The sequence below is a fragment of the Zosterops lateralis genome, assembly GCF_965231275.1.
Source record: "Zosterops lateralis genome assembly, chromosome: 1".
Lineage (NCBI taxonomy): Eukaryota > Metazoa > Chordata > Aves > Passeriformes > Zosteropidae > Zosterops > Zosterops lateralis.
In genome coordinates this window covers 13,505,142-13,519,493 of record NC_139762.1, presented here as the reverse complement: position 1 = coordinate 13,519,493, position 14,352 = coordinate 13,505,142, and the positions used below count along the sequence as shown (strand labels likewise).

Sequence of the window (14,352 nt, the reverse complement as noted above, 5' to 3'; positions counted from 1 at the left end):
GTGAGTAAATTGCACAATTTTTTTTTTAACATAACATTGCATAACAAGATTGTTAACAACTTCTGATTGCTGATGAAAATCTACTAAATCTGGGAACTTTACACTGTATCATATTTCTTTTCCTAAGAGCTAATGATCTGAAAAATGTACTGTAATGGAAAGCAAAACTATTCACAAATTTGTACTAAAACACTCATAATAAAGTTCCAGCCATAACTAGGAGCATGTGGCTGCCAAATATCAATACAGGATTAGGGGACTTGGCTTCTATTCCTTTTGCAAAGAAGGACTCAAACGCTTCGGACTCATGAGAGACGTAATAAGTGTTATATTGAGATAGGTGTCTTCTTCCACTTCTGTTATTCTATTCCATTTTGCATTTCATAATAAAATATTGATCAGCGCATTAAAGTTGCTATATAGTCTGATAATTAGGACAGTAATCTGAATCCTATTTCCTGTGCCAGCTAGTATTTCAGTATAAAGGCATCCATCAGCTTGGATTCAAACCCCTGTTTTAAATCAGGTGGTGTCCTAAACTACTAAACCATAGAGACAGACTATTTTGGCTCAATGAATATTTCATTATGTCCAAAGTGAGGAGATGGAGAGCAGCATTCTCTGAGAAACTGAGAATTATCAGCCTGAAGAGCCAGGGCAGCAATTGTGAAGCTTTCAGTTTCCAGGCTCCTAAATCCACATGAGCCCATCTGTTGACCTATGAATTTGAAAATCCTGGAAGCCTTCAGGCAAGTTGTAAAGGAGACAGATTCCAAGGTTCTTTGTCCTCTCACCTGTTCATTTATTCATTAATTGGGCGCTAAAGAACTCAGCAGGTACCTTGGCATGTGATGAAAGGGTTTTTTGCAACATTTTTGGAATGAAATTCATAAAAATCCTATTTGTCTTCTAGTGTAATTTTATTGTAATCTTTGAAAAATATTTTTCCTTCACTCATTCAAACATTTTTCAGAAGAAAAAAGCAGAATTGTTCATATTTTCCAAGCAGCTAAGTGTTTACTTTTCAGGCTTAATTCATTACACGTAATGTAGCCAGACAGCCCATGACACAGGATGAAGGAGAGCTCTCTATAGAGGAACATGACAGACTGTGTCACTGGCTTCTAATACATGTGAGCTCTCATGAAGATCGTGTTTCTGATATTTGCGTAAAGTAGGATGCCAGGATCTTATTGCTTGGAGTGGGAGGATAAGATGATCTGATCAGTGTGCCAAGTTCCTGTAACTCATCACTTTCCATTCTCCATGAAGTGGCATTCCCCTAATCTGTCTGCCAAAAGCCGGTTTCTGTTTCACAGTCCCAAGGACGGTGTAAAATCTCACTTACTTATTACTTTCCTGTTAGGCTAAGTACTGCAAAACCTGTTTCTGATTTGCACTTGGTTTAAAGTGGTGGTCAGCCACTAATAAACTCTCTTTCTCATTCTCCTTCTCTCTTATTCCACACCCACCCCCTCCCATCCCCCCTCATCCCCCCAGCCCTTTCCCCAGCCCAGTTTGGGCAAGCTTCCAAGTGTCAGCAAAACTGGGTCCCCAGCCACATTCAATAGGCTGTGCCTGCTGTGTCTCAGTTTTGTTTCAGATGGATTGAAATACAAGACACAGAAAGGATTCTGTTTGGAGTCAAACTTGCTCAAAAAGGTATGTCAGTATATTAGACTGTGTTATTTCTGTGATATTGGCACTTAGATTCGTGTGATATTCACACATAAGACCAGTAAATTTGGGGAAATCCACACAAATTGCTAGTTGTGCCTGGAACAAGCAGGTGTAATCCTGGAAAGATAAATTTAATCCAGTTGCTAGCACTGATTCCTTTAGCATTTTATCAAAATCCCTGTTGTAGCAATGGTCTTATTCTGTTTTTTCCATTCTGCTTAACCAGCACATGACTCAGTCTACAGACCAAGATAATGCTGTACAATTATAGCATTCAAAATGGTTTATGTGTGACTACTCAAGGCTTGTCTTCACTCAGTTTATTGGCTACCAGCACACTAAGCTAAATGCAAGTTAACAAATTCCTAAAAATACCCCAGGGATGAATCATCCCTTTCAAAAGGGTTCTGGAGAGTGTTTACCACTGTGATGGTAAGTCATGGGGTAGCAGGGAAGCCAATTTCTGTTACAGAAAGAGACAAGCTTGAGTCAGCCAAATGCTATGTTACAGTTTCTGAATGCTTTGCCTGGAAGATGGCTATTATGAGTTCATGTTCTCGAATTTGGACAGCTAAAGGAAACTGTTAAAGCAAAATTTTCCCAAAGTATCTTGCAAGCCTGATGTCTGCTGCTTTCCATAGGGATACAGGAATTAAGATTTTATAATTTATTTTTTTTTTTACTTCCAAATCCTAAAGTGACTCATCATTGTCAGAGAAAAGAGTCTGCTGGAATTTAGAAAATTGCTTTTCAAATCTTATATTGGACAATGTGTGTTCCAATTCATGGCATAGATGTGTGCTTGAACATTCTCGGCTTCCTACAGAGCAGACTGAATTATTTTTGAAAGGAAAATAATTATATGCTGAATTTTTTCCTTAAAAATATTTGTGTTTGATAGATCCAGGATTTCAGAGAAAGTCTTAGAAACAGAAGGGTTGAATAGCAACAAAAACAACAATAAAATCTAGAAGAAATTAACATTGACATTTCAACCACTGCCCTGTAATAAGCACACAACAAACCATAGCAAATTTATTCATCTACCTATAAGAACTTAATTTTATCCCAGTATTACGACTTTCCACTCTGATTTAATCTGATTGAACATTATTTACTGTAAATTGAAGAAATACAAAAAGCATAATTCATGGAGATCTTTCTGTTTGTTAAATAATTGTTTCGCATTTACAGTTTGATCTCTGATAAATGGCATGGGCAGGAATGCTCCCATGTGGATTACGAAATTTTCTCCAGTGCTGCTCAGCTGTGCTTTTCTCCTGGAAGTTGCTATCCCCACACATCTGAGATACTCTAATGGCCACACAGCTGCATCATGGCATCAGTTCAGTCATGTTTTAGGCACTCTGCTCATCAACTAATTCCCAACAAATGCAGGTGGCTTGTGCTCATGAGATATATTCAGTAGTACCTTTAGATAACTCAGGCTTTAGGTTGGAAGAATAAAGTCCTGCAGGTATCATTCAATAAATTGATTACCAATTACAGTTAACATAAAAACATGTCAGGTCTTCCATGTTTACACCTTGGCAGGTTGTAAAAGAGGGCTATACTCTTCAGAGAAGAGTGGGAATTAGAAGACAAAAATCATTTTAGAAATCCTGATTCAACTAATAGAATATATAGAAGGCATGTCACAGCCCGTTCCTGACACACCCCTGTGTTCATGTTCATCTGAGAAACAACAAAGGGAAAGGCAGGGATTCACCTTGGAAAATCTGAATAAGGTTTGTAATCAATAAGGTAAATTAAACAGCACTTTAAAAATAAAATTTTGAAAATAAGAATAGTGTGATTGACTTTATACTCTGCCATCTTGTTCCCTGGCAGCATTCATTGCAACCAAGCAAGTTTGAAATTCCTCACAGGAGACCAGTGAGATGTGGCACACAGAGGTACATGGACCGGCATCTTCATCCTCACAGACACCAGAGTCCTGGATTCTTTGCAGGGAAAATACTGACTGCTCAGAGGTTAACTAATTAATTTTATTTCACCGTGAAAAAGTTCAGTAAATCCTTATTTCAGAATTAAAACCTTTTCTTCACCATTCTATGTTTGCAATTTAATCATACTCCTTTTGTCCCTTGACTCCTCCCTCTCACAGTTACACTTTAATAGGTATTCTGATGTTTGCATTGAGATTGTGTTATAAATCTTTAAGAAAGTAGCCTATGAAAATTTTCACTTGTGCTCACACTTCTTTTGTCAGAAGGAAAAGTGTTACCTGAGATGTGCTGCAGCCATGTTTGCAGAGGCAGATCTGGGAAGTTGCCTGCTGGAAAGAGTTTCTGTGAAGAGTAAATGAGCATATCTTTAGATAATCACCTGTGATGGAGACTTTGAAATGTACATCAGAAATATTTGTAATAGCAAAACTTCCCACTTGATGCCTGTGAAGATCTAGAGGAAAGGCTGCTGCTGTCAAGTGATGTGTTGCCTCACTCTGGATGCCCCGTGAAAGTCCTTTGCCCTCAGGTTGATGTGAACTGCAAGCTTTTAGCTCCTGCATTTTTCTAGATGATGGACTTGCTGTCCTTCACAGACCATACTTTGAAAGAGGTGCTGTAATGCAGCTTCACAGAGTGAGATGCAAAATAAATGAGCCTGCAGGCAGAATGCTACTTAGCAGCCTTCTGGGAGCTGTTTATCAGAGCCCAGCCCTGCCTCACATCCATCCTCACCACCATCAAGCCCCGGTTGTAGTGAGGGCTCAGAGCACTCACTGGAACCACTGAACAGTTGCAAACTCACCAAATAATCCAAATGCATGAGGGGCCAGGATATGAGTGAAAACTTTCTGCTTCAGAGTTCTTCCTCTCACTTTTTTACAACCTGACGAAGGCAGCTGATAGCCCAAGGCCTCTTACAGGACTTAAAACCAAAGAAACCTGAAATTTGGAAATTTGGCACACCCCAAAAATGAGAGGACTAAGTGTTTATGTGGTAGATGTGGAAGAAGAGGAATAGGTATTAAAGCAAAATTTATAACAATAAATTTGTAATAATGGGCTCTTAGGCAGGAAGACCACTCAAAAGGTGGTTTGGCTTAGGAAAACAATTCCTTATGGCTTCAACTTGCCCCTTATTCCTAATTTGAATTCTGCTAAAGAAAGAAAGTATTGATGTCAATAAATATATAGAGCAAAAATAACACACAGGCCTAAATATGAGTGAGCATCTGCACAAGCTTCAGTGCCCACAAGCCCACAAGCTTGAGATGGTGTTATATTCCCTCCTCACAACTGGGAGGAATTTACATAATTCTATTTACGTCCACTTGATCCTGTAAGATGGAACATAAGAACAGAAAAATCACAGAATAGTTGTGCAAGCAACTTTAACTAAGGCTAAGGTTTATTGCAACAGCAAATTCACAGTTTTACACTAAATTTGCTTTCTTCTCTGCTCATAAATGTATGATAATATTAGAACAGTACTCAAACAAGAGCAAAAAAAAAAAAAAACAAAAAAAAAAAGCTGGAACGAAATTATACACATCTTAAAAGATAGTCCTCAGAAAAGTGCTTGAAGAAGTCCAAGCACAAATAATTGTCTTAACTCTGCCTGGTTTTCTCAATTGCACATGCGTTTTCTATAATTAGACCTGCAAGAATAACAGTTTTTTTCTGTTTGCTGGCAGCTCTAAAAACAGACGCAATCAATGAATATACAGGCATCAAAGGACATTTAGTATTGATTAAAACCAAAACATTTCAGTTCAAAAATTTTTTAAAATTAAATATTTTCTCTTTCTTCTGTTTTTTTACAAGAAAAATTAGCAAAAATATGAATTTATGAAACACTTCAGTACAGCTGTACATGTATTTTTCCCATGCAAAATTCTTCCCCAAAAGGCTTCTACAAATCACATATTAGGAAGTTACAGCCTGTTTAGAAATTGCGGAAAAAATGTCGAAATTCATAATCTCTGTCATTTCCAAATCTGTGCCCTTCTTTCCTTACTTATTTTTATTATTTTCTTTTTGTATTTTTAATATTTTTTCCGTCTTCTGTTTAGCCTCTGTCCATGCCTAGCTTATTTCAGTTTGGATGAGCATGTGCTAATGGTGACATCAGACCTTTCATGCGCTCAAAATCAAAGAGAATAAACCATTGTCTGTACCTCAGTGTTTCTGTTTTTGATATGGTTGACACTGCTAGGGTCTGCATTGGTTTATATTTTCATTACTTTTTGAGAATTAGTCACCTTTTTGACCTCCTAGAACAGCAAACAGCTACGTAGACAAATGTAGGGGAGAACCTTGTTTGGACTGCTGGACTAAGCAGACATGACAAGGAGATCACTAGAATAGGCTCATACATATGCACTGTCAAGGTGCCATCCTGACCAAGTACCTTTTTTCCCTACAGTCATAAAATTTATAGTGTCTGCAAGTTTTGGAAGTATTTCATTGTTAGAATTAAAAGGAAAGCTTTAAAATGCTTCTCTGCAGCCTTTTTTTTTTTTTTTTTTCCCTAACAAGGTATTAAGTAAAAATGCTGTTATTGCAAAAAAAGAGAGAAAGCATGCAGGGAAAGGTCAGCGTGACAAGCTTAAAGATATGCTGCTGATTACTCATTAAAGCAATTTTGCAATGAGGATTTTAAACACTGTCTTTGCTTCCACTAATGTTCTGCAATCTCTCCAGCAAGGGTCAAAAGCCCTGGGGGCTTGACAGGAGATAAACAAATGCAAAAAGTTCATGAGTGCTTGAATTCATCCTTCTTCACTGAAATGTACAATTACATCCTCTTAATTAAAACTGTCCTGTTGTATTGCTGTGTGTGCAATAGGACTGTGAGTTAGGAGTTTTCTAGAGGCTTTGATCCAGATGATGATGTCAAGGTGAGCTGGGGTTCAAGCTCCCTGGAACTGTGGTTCCTGGGGGCCATGGAGGACTGACCACTGCCAGTGGGTTCAGGAGTAATTAAGGGTTCAGTCTTTTGCAAGTGTTTTTCATGTGGCAGTACCTCAACTTTGATTACACTTGAAATGTGGTGTGAATATCTTTTCCAGAAGAAAAAAAATCAGATTGCTGCTTCAAAAACTTGTGTGACAGATGGGCATTGGTACACTGATATACTGATGGTGATGGGATGCAATACTTGTGGGTATGGATATCCTACCAGTTCAGGTGGCTCTGCCATCATCCCTCTGCATGGTAAGAAGCATATATGGAGAAACCTCAACCTCAGCTGACCAAAGAAGCTCAACATTTAACATAATGAATTTCTAAGTTCTATATGTTGGCTGAAGATGGGAAAACCAACCCACAAATGTTTTCTACCTACCTGGAGCCACTGGCTGCCTTTCCTTCGTGCGCTGTATTGTGTCACATATCTCAAAACTCCACAGTGAGCTTGTAAAAAGTCTCTGCACTTAAAAGAAGAAAAGAAGCTGGAGAGGAGGGAACAGGGAAATGGAGGCAAAAATCTTAGAAAATTGATAAATATTGCAGAAACTTCGATGTGTTTCGATCCAAACAAAATCACGGAAAACAAACCTCTGTCTGATAGCATGTGATTTTAATTGTTTGATAGGAAAGGTATCCCTGGAGGAATTTCTAACTTCAAGAGTAATTACTAGCAATGTTTTGACTGCTGATGCCTTTGGGCAGCAATTTGCTTCTGTTTAGTTTTAAGATACTGTCATGTCAATCAGACCTGTGGCGTCATTCACAGGGAATTGTGACACTTAGACCAAGGAAAATGCATGTTAGAAGGCACGTCCTCCAATCCATGCTTAAGGCAGAGTCATTTCATCCAGCTGTTTTTTTCAGAACAGAAGACTGGAAGTGTTAATTGGAGAGATGAGACATTCATTAAGCATAAAGATGGTTGGAAACAAATTTCTCCTCTTTTCCTTTGCACAGTTTTATTTACAGACACTGATAGTTCTGTAATTGTTATTTATCATATTTCTTTGCACAACATTAATGAATAAGCATAAAACATTTATTTATGAAGTTCTGCACAATCTCTCACCCTCCCTCCTTCCTTCCATGCATCTGTTCTGTAGCTCATCAAAACTAGCTGCAGTTCCATCAGTGTGTTCACAGATATCTATGCAAAAAAAGTTAATATAGCTACAAAATTTGAATACTGGAATTTTTGGAGGAGGTGGTGGGAAATTTTTGGTTTGTTTGTTAGTTTTATGGATTTTTTCTTTTGCCAGCTTCATGTAGTCAGTGTGGCTGGCTGTGTAAAATGCTCATAACTGAAATTTAAGGGTTTTCTAATTAGATCCTAATTGCATATAATATGCTTTGAGGTTTTTTTTACTGATTATGTAACTTAGAATTAATATTGAAAATATTAATTTAAAAATATGGATATTCTACACACTTATTTAAAATATTTGAAGATGTTGCTAAAATTAACAATCTTTCTATTTTAAGTCCTCAAGTGACATAACATTCACAGCTGCTGTTTCTAACACCCTTGTGATCCCACCTACTAGAAGATAGGAAAATTGATTTCCCTTTTTCAGTGGCAGCTGGTCAGCACTGGGGACTTTGCTCAGTAGTTTCAGCTGTAGGATACAGAACTGCATCTCACTTGTAGAAAAAGACTCCCATCCTATCTACCTCCTACCTCCACTTCTAGCCAGATTTTTTTTCCAGTGGGAAGGAAACTCACAGAGCTTGGAGCCTCTCTGCAGCACAGAGCGCACTTCAGGTGTCACCACGGGAAGTCTGCAGCAGGGGTGGGTTTTCCTGTATACAAAGAGATTGATACATTCTTTTTAGGAGAACCATAGAACATCAGTACATGCAAAAATTAATGCAGGCAAAAATATCAAAAAGCTGCTTCAAGAAGCTAATTTTTATTATCAACTGTAATCAGTGAGATTATTATAATTTAGGACTGTATTAACACCTAAAGACCCCAGTTCCATGTTCCAGAAATTGTTTAGCTATAAGGTGAGTGAAAGGTTCAGCTACCAACAGAGAAGTGAAATATTTTTCAGTCTGTTATAAGAGATCACATACTAGATTGTGCTTCCAGGACTGGACAACCCTGCAATGTTTGGCAACTGACTTTATCACCTTGTGCTGGTTTCCTGTTCACAGATTTTGCCTGTGAGTATGTCACTCAATGTTATAGTGTTTTCAGATTTGCACGTGCAAGGAGGTCATATAAAAATAAAAATAAAATAATACAAAAAAAAAAATAAAACAAAAACAAAGGAAATTAGGAAACTGTGTTGGCAAATGAAACAGGGTTAAAGAAAACATCTGTGAAGAATCTGGAAATACAAAAGGTCAGTCTGTTCCCTAGCCATGCATTCAATTTTTATTTTTTTTTTTCTACGAGAACTGTAAAGTAAAACCTTATATAATCTACCAAATGAATCATCCATGGGAAGGAGAGTTCTGGAACAATGCAGGAAAATCAAATTCAGCGATGGTGATTTTGAAAAGGTAGAAAAATAGTCAAATTTTCAAATCCTAACAACTTCATTCCCCATAAAGAATATGACTCTGTTTTTAGAGCTTTTATCTGGAAAGTTTCTTTTATTCATTTATACTACAGATATGATTCCTGAAAGTCACTAAAATAAAACTTCTATTTATACTGGACTTGAACTCCTTCCTTATTCTGTCAGAAACCTTTAGGGTTTAAAAATCTTTGAAAGTCAAAGATTCATGATAACATTAGCTAGATCAAATTTAAGTGAGTGAAATGCAACAATTTCAGAATAAATAAACAGCTCCCAGAAGTCTGTTAAGTAATAAAATCAGAATTTTATAAAACTGTTGGGTTTTGCAGATCTCTCCTCTCTTTACCCTTTAAATAATGAAAATATCTTCTACAGAAGGCAGGAAAGCTGCAATTTCCTACATATTCTTAATTTCACAGAGAGATCTGGAAGAAAACAAATGAAAATTATTGGAAAACCAGAGTAGTCACATGCTGGCTATTACATCTTATGTGGGAGCACACAGAGTAATCAAGGAGCATTAAGGGGATATCAATCTGTGCTGAGTTTTGGATGACTGAAAGCACTGCAGCCACTAGAATTGTTCAGCAAATAGGACAAAATGTGACACCTGCAGCTTCACTCCTGTGTCTGTGTAACAGCTCAGCCAGGATCTGAGGTCTCACTGAGCTGCAGGGAAAGCAGAGAAGGGATGTTAGCCTGGGAAATGAATTGCACCAGGCAACTGAAAATACTGCCTTGGTGTGAAGGCTGTGCTTCAGCATTTCCAAATCCTTGCACAAATTAATAACCTTCTGTTGGGTTTTTCAGGCTTGTTCAGATGGCTACACTCACTCTGCGTGACACTGTCATGGTACCTGTGTGTGACACTGCCATGCCCCTTTCCAGCTGCATTTTGAAGACATCACTCAAAGTGCCGAATGGAGAAATCCCATCTCTGGTTGTGCTGACTTCCTGGGTCCCTGCAGCACCCAGTGATGGGGATCTTGCACTCAGCAGGTCACTCTTGTGGCAGTGCTGCAGCCCAGAGCCTGTCACAAGGCTTGAGACAGCTCCAGAAAAGGTGTTTTACTAGCACAAGATCCGTTCCGTGTTAACATAATTATATTCAGTGTTGGGGCAGCCTTAGCCAGTAGCAGTTTAGGAATATCTGCAGTTTTCTCCATTACACACTGCAAATACAGCCCTATGGCTTTCATCTTCCCTCTCTTCCTTCTATTTAAGGAGGCTGAAACAATAAGTTTAGCAATTGTATTAGGAGCTTCAAAGCAGGGCGACAATAATGCTGTTAAAGGGCAGTCAGCCATGGTGTACTTTTGTAAAGAGAAAGGCAAACAACTCTGTCATGCAGCAGTTCCCACGGATAGGTGGGGTGAGGTGGAGACACTTCTGCAGGTGGGTTGTGTGCAAGTAACTACCAAAGTTTAATGGAACACCATGGGTATACTCTGTGCTTGTCTACATAGACTTCAGAGCAGATCAACTCGCAGCATCATAACATCTAGATAAAAAATAACTTATATACTTGAGTATAAATATTATTTAAATATAGAAAACTTAATGCAATAAATTATTTTTCTCAAGGGATTTCATTTTACAGATTCAAACTGTAAGTAGTCCAGTACAGATTCAAACTGAAGTAGTCCAGTCTCACCACTCTCTTTGTGTGTCATGATTTCCCTTATGCAGATGGAGAAATCAACAGTGAAACAAAATTAATGACTTCTTTCAGATCGTGCAGAATTTTATAACTAAGCTAGGATTATTTAGTTTTATGATTCTACAACAAAACCATATAAGTGCCAACTGTTACCCCTGGAGTTGCTGTGACTGTCATTCTTTGAACTATTTACATTTTCAATCAGATTAAACATGTGTTAAACTGTACTGTCCACCTACAAATCAAACCCATAGTCTTGAAAAGGGCTATATTAATTTTTAATACTACTCCATAGACTACTCTTTGCTCCATGGATAAATTGGCCTCCAGTGAGTTTGATATTTTATGGAAAAGGTGATATACTGTGTTTGTTCCCAGTCCCCAAGAATACCGGTTTCCATTGTTACTCTCCTTAAATAGCCCGAAGGTACATCTGTAGTTTTTTGTTCCATCTTTTATAACCTCACCTTTTAAAAACTGTGACAGTAGATCTCTGACTAGTTTAAACACTTCTCAATTACATTGTGAAGCTGAGCAGCTCATTCATAGCTATTCTTATCCTTCCTTATTTCTTCATCATTCATCATTTAAAAGGCTGTTTCTCAGTTAATCCTCTGTGTTCTTTTGTTTCCAGTTGTGAATATTCATTTGGCTTAGGAAAGAGACAAATGTTGGCGGCTATCCTTTAAACTGTGCCTCAAGGTTAAATTGGTTGGGAAAATAAAGGATTCCAAAAACCAACCAAACAAAAGAGTGCTTTCCCAAAGCCTGGCCTTCACAAACTTGTCTCTTGATGGCACTAGAAATATGAGGAACTGAGGAGAGACTCAGCAGGTTTTTTTATGTAGTAGTCCCTCTTCCATCACTATGCTTGTTCATAGGAAACCAAAAGCCCTATATTTTTCTGAGATGGGAAAAATACAGCTAACAATGTTGACTCTGGACTGATCACAATAGGAGTTTCTAGCTAATATCCCACCAAGGTGAGAAAAAACAGTTTACACTTTCAGGAACTACTTTGTCTTCAGAAAAAGACTGCCCTCAAAATAGAATGACCTCCACTGTAGCAATTCACACCCAGCTCAGGCTATAAACGTCACCTTAACAAATACGAGAATCTAAAATGAACATTTTCCTTCTCTTGTTGTTTTTAATAACTTTTGAAAGACTTCTGAAAGTCTCAAGTTTGTTGTGTCACTGGCAGAGATCCTTTATCTGAAGATTTTTTTTTTCCTTATATATTAATCTTTGCAGTGTAGAGAGGAGACTGAAAAAGAAGATATTGTGGACTTCTCCTTCCATCACGGGAGTCAGTTTCTTTTTATGAATAAGGAGCATGAGACTAGATTCTTGCTAAGCTTTTGATGGCACATCTTTCTTTTCCAGAAAGGAAAAGTCCTGCCTTTATACCTTTAATTTTTCTTTAATTTTACGCCTTTATTTTTTGGGAGGTGATGGCATTGTTGCTTTAATGTGCCATTATATCAATTGTTGGCCATGTGACAAGTACATAGGATTTAGACATGGCCATCAACAGTTCCATGTTAAATAAATTAGGTACAGATAAGAAAGACAAGAAATTGCTTAGCTCTTGATACAATGTCCATTCTCTGAGACCACACCTGATGAAACATAAAACGTACTGTAAAGGAGAGTTTTGCTTCAGGGACAGTGTTTTGCTTACTCTGTCTTTTCACTAAGTTGGGAGAGATGAAACATTATTTTTCAGGCGGAAGTTTGAGTGAAGAAGATCAAGAAGTCTTTCATCTAATGTTTTTTTACTGTTGGGGTTTTTAATTCATCATCTATTTTTTGTGGCACTCGATTTTCCCAAACACATGAAGAAGAAGAACACTCAGGAAGTATCAAAGCCAGTGTCTTTTTCTTATCTTTCTGCATTTCATTCTGTTTTCTCTGGCTTTAATCCCTGGGTAGGGGGGGAGAAGCTGTGCACAGAATATTGTCAGGAATAGAGAATGGAGGCAAATCGTACCTTTGCTTAACTCCATGAAGATTGTTGACAAAGTCTATTTCCAAGAATCCTATGTAGCTCTTTTTCTTGAAAGGATATATTATTCATATATTCCCAGTCTTGTGGTCCTGTTCTCTTGGACATTGAAGAGTAGTTTTTTATAGCTCAGAGAGGAAGGTCTATTACTTTGAAGGCATTTTACTAGTTAAATTTTCCTCCTCCATTCCCCTTCCTCCCTCTTCTGCTTGGAACTGTTACCTTTTCTGTCCAGCTGATGTAGTTCTATAAAATAAATGACTTCAGATGTATGTAAGTGTACCAAAGTGAGACTGGAGCAGGAGAGGGAGATTTACTTCCACAAGTCTACACCAGATCTGAATTAAAAGGCTGGTGGAGAGACACTCATAGACACCAGTTCACTAATCCAAGTCAGATTAAAAGTGCTAGGCTGAGACTCACCAGGGACAAATTGGAATCACTGAAAACTTTTTTCAGTACTTTCTTCAGTATTTTTTAATCCAAGGAACTGAATCAGATATTCCTGACACGAAGTTAAATAGTAAGACATAAAAATGCAAGTGCTGAGAGATTTTTTAATCTCATCCTATAGTGAGGGGTTTTGGTTCCAGGTTTTGGCCATGTGCATGTCACCATTTTTCTAAGCCTTCTGAAACCAGAGTAGGGATAGGGAATTCTACAGCCTGCAGCACTTCTAGAAACATAGCAAATCCTGTTTCAAGTTAGGTTTGCTAATCACTAGGCTACTGAATCTCATCCTTTTGTTATATATTACCAGCACTATTGATAAAAGAAGCACTTCTTATTTTATTTATATATGTAATTACATATATGTTTATATATAATTTTATCCATATATAGTAATGATATTTTACATATAATGGTTGCTTCCCCTTTCTTTTACAATTTATGACACTTTTCTATTAGTGCATTTTTTAATGTACTTTAAATGAACTTACAGTGGAAGATAAAATTAAAACCTGCAGCTGAGTACTGAAGTCAAAAAAAGCTAAATAAATGCTCTGATACTCAGTACTTTGATTGCTCTTGCACAGAATTCTTATGCTCTGTTTATTCTTGTTGATCTCTTCAGGGGTGAATCTCCCTCCCTCTTGCTGCCAGCACCAGTGAGTGTAGTAATACCACCTGTGTGGACATTTGAAGTAGAACAGGATTTGGAAAGGTCATTGTGTTTAATTTGCACCATGAACAGCAACTCCATGGAAACCCTTTCATACTATGATAAGAAAGGCATCCCAGATAAGAGAAATGAGATGAATGTGAGGGTGATCCATTTTTCACCAGATCCTGTTCATTAACATTGTGGGCAAAAATATTTGCTAGTGCTTCAGCCGCTCTATTATTCCTATTCTTTAGGACTTCTCTCATCTCTTTTGTGGGAGAAAATCCCTCCAGTTTCAACCAGGTTAGAAGCCTGAAATTCACTGTGTCTTGGGTTCTTCAGGAATGAAAGAAAGCAATGCACAGCGCCATGCTTACCTTATGGGCAAAATGAGCTCAGAAGTGAAGACATTCTGTACTCTGGGCTATAGA

At 37.7% G+C, this 14,352-nt stretch overlaps 1 long non-coding RNA gene across 1 annotated transcript; it reads left to right on the top strand.

The window, feature by feature from the left end:
• Positions 1-1,555: 1,555 nt before the first annotated feature.
• Positions 1,556-3,626, top strand: LOC310917600. The gene is made up of 3 exons (XR_014591463.1): positions 1,556-1,662; positions 3,328-3,428; positions 3,532-3,626. It is a non-coding gene; the product is annotated as an uncharacterized lncRNA (long non-coding RNA).
• Positions 3,627-14,352: the final 10,726 nt, after the last annotated feature.